Below are 2948 nucleotides of genomic sequence, written 5' to 3'. Positions count from 1 at the left end.
GACAAAGTTCAAAAAATGTCAAAAGGGTGGTCTTAGGTGGTGTTTGAAGCTGCTGGATCAGGTTTGCCGGGTCAAAGTAAATCCTCTGTCCCTGTTCCAAATGAACACTGAGATGCATAACTGGTGGGTAGTGCTCATGAATGGAGAAACCTAGTATTTTCCAAACAGCTTCATTGCTGCTGATGTACCTGCCCATCTGGGATGCCTCTACTTCATCAATAGGTCAATTTTTCTGGAGTTCAAACACTGTTTGATCACTTCCTTTGTAGACTTATTTGCATATGTACTTGATTGATTTCACAGAGTGGCAAGATTCGACGTTGATGTGGGCCTGGAAAATTTTTGAGAGCAGATGATTGTAAGCCACCACCCACTTGTCAATTTCTATCTCTTGGGGTGATGATCCAACCCGCATCTTGAGCTTTGCTATGAAACCACCATCCCCTCAATTTCTTCTTCGGCAGATTGGATATCCATCTTGTCCAGTTTGTGTTTCTTGGATCAGGTTTCGTGGGTAATTCTTTGAACACCTGCCATCAACCATGCAAGGAGAATTTCTGTTGAGATCCCCACAGGGACCATGGATCATGTTCTTTGTGATGATATCAAACAGCAACGGGTCATTCTCAGGGTCTGGCAGTTCTGCACTGATGATATTGTCAATTTCATTAGGCTGTATTTTTTGTTTCAGCCAGATCAAGATATGGGCATGAGGAAGGCCTCTTTTTTGCCTTTCAACTGAATACATCCAGCACTGTGTCTCACCAAAAACATGTGCTTTTGTAATCAAATGAACCATTTTTGCAAGTTTTCTTTTGAAAACTCGTGCAATGATGTCATGGCGATGGACAGTTTTCCAGCCTAGTAACAGGTGCTCTCTGATTTCCTCCCAATTAGGATTGCAAGTAAAGGTAATGAAAAGATCTGGATGGCCAAACTTTCTTACATATGTCATTGCATCCTGCGTGTATTCATGCATGTGTCGTGGGCCTCCAGTGAAAGTTGATGGAAGGATTACCATTTTACCCAAGTCATTTGGATCAGCATCATTTGCCACAGCATCTCTAAGGTGAATGTATTCCTCGGCTCTGAGCTTCTTTTGATTTAGTCGGATATACAGAAGACGTTCACTCTCAATTTTTGCATACATGTCATTTGAGGATGTGATTTTCCTCACCAACTCTTGTCATGATCCTATAGGCATAAAAGTCCATGGCTGACACGTTTTTCCCTGAAGGGTTGCCTGTTGCAGGATTTGTCTGAGGTATTTCAAAGTGATAGTCATCCTGTCCCTGCCAAAAGATAATTGGATATTGCAGTGCATCATAGGACCTGTGAGTTTCTGCCACCCGTTGCAAGCCATTGTTCCTTTTCTGAAGCACAATGTCACGGCTGTGAAACTCATTACCCACAATCAAAATAGCTACCTCATCAAATGTGGGGGCATTGAAACGCCGCTGATGCTCACCTTGTGGTGTTTTGTCAGCTCTGATGACAACTTTGTAATCGTCGCTTGGCATGCATTCAAGTGCAGTCTTGAAAAGTTGAACATATGGATTGTTTACGTGAAGGAACTGCTGCAAGTTAGTGACAATATCAAGGCAAGTGTTTGGAATTAAAAAGCATCTCTGCTGAGCCTCTGCTTCTACATTTCCCATAAAGTAGAGTTGAAGAAATTGAGGTTCTTTTCCTTGTAATGGAAGAAGTGAGCCAAATGAGTGATAAATCTGTCCTTAAACGTTGAATGTGGGCATAAATCCAGTTGAAAAAACTTCTCTTTTTGCACCAAATGATGTCATGTGGAAGCAGGAGATGTACTTCCTGATGTCCAAGAAATGGTTTGATATTGCAGTGGTGCCTGTCATCAGAGACTTCAGGGGATCTAGTAGTGAGAGGAGAGGAAGCAGTTTTACCTTGCCATTTGCACAGCATAAACGTTTCAGTGGCCCTTGAGGAAGCAGCTCTTGGTCTCTTGTCTGCAAGTCTTGCTTCTCCTTTCTGGGGGACAGATGATGGCTGGAGCTTATGTTCCTGGGGATGCTAGATTTCTCCCACCATGTCAGTGTCTGCTGAGGTGTTGTCAAGTGGGAAAACTTGCACATAGCAACCAATCACAGCTCAGCTACTTTTAACCAGCTCTGGTGAAATGAGAGATGCTTAGTGATTGGTTGCAAGGAAAACTGTTGGTCATAGCAACCAATCACAGCTTAGCTTCTTTTGAACAGCTCTGTTGAAATGAAAGATGCTTCGTGATTGGTTGGTGATACACACACACACATTGATTTTTATATATGTAGAGATGAGGACTAGGTGAGAGCCATTATACAGTTTGCAAGGCTTAGTGGGGACCAATTGTTAGCAGCGGATTAATCAGCGTAACATCCAGAGTCAGCAACACAGAATGTAGATTTATTCATATCCAGGTTGAACAGCTTACAGCATGAAATGTGATCAGTCTGGTATCTGCTGTTGCTTGCAGCATGGGAGCATTACAACAGCAAGAAGGGAAGAGAAGGAGGGGGCATGCTGTCTGCTTTTTTTGTCACTGAACTTTGTTAACAATCTCACAATATGCACAATATATAAAACAGTACAGTAGTAGTTGCTGCAATACATACAGATCAATATGCATTATGCCAACACCCCCACTCAACTACTTATCCTCTTTTAAAACCTTCTTCCAACAAGACCTTATTCATCTTAGTATTCCATGCTGTTGCTGATTGCTTAAGACCATAAAGGGATTTTTGTAGTTTGCAAACAAGATTCTCTTCACCCCTTTTACATAACCTTCAGGTTGAGTCATGTATAAGTCCTCCTCAATGTCACCATTTAAAAAGGCAGTTTTTATATCCAAATGTCTGACATTCATCTTTTGTACAGCAGCTACAGCTAACAAAGCTCTGAACGTGGTCTGTTTAGCGACTGGAGCAAACGTAGCATCGTAA

At 42.0% G+C, this 2948-nt stretch overlaps 1 pseudogene; it reads right to left on the bottom strand.

Annotated features, from left to right (window-relative positions):
- Positions 1 to 223: 223 nt before the first annotated feature.
- On the bottom strand, positions 224 to 1658 carry LOC141080680 (uncharacterized; annotated as a pseudogene).
- Positions 1659 to 2948: the final 1290 nt, after the last annotated feature.

This window comes from Dendrobates tinctorius, unplaced genomic scaffold (assembly GCF_039654945.1).
Source record: "Dendrobates tinctorius isolate UK_male_01 unplaced genomic scaffold, ASM3965494v1 ptg000016l, whole genome shotgun sequence".
Lineage (NCBI taxonomy): Eukaryota > Metazoa > Chordata > Amphibia > Anura > Dendrobatidae > Dendrobates > Dendrobates tinctorius.
This window is presented reverse-complemented; position numbering and strand designations above follow the sequence as displayed.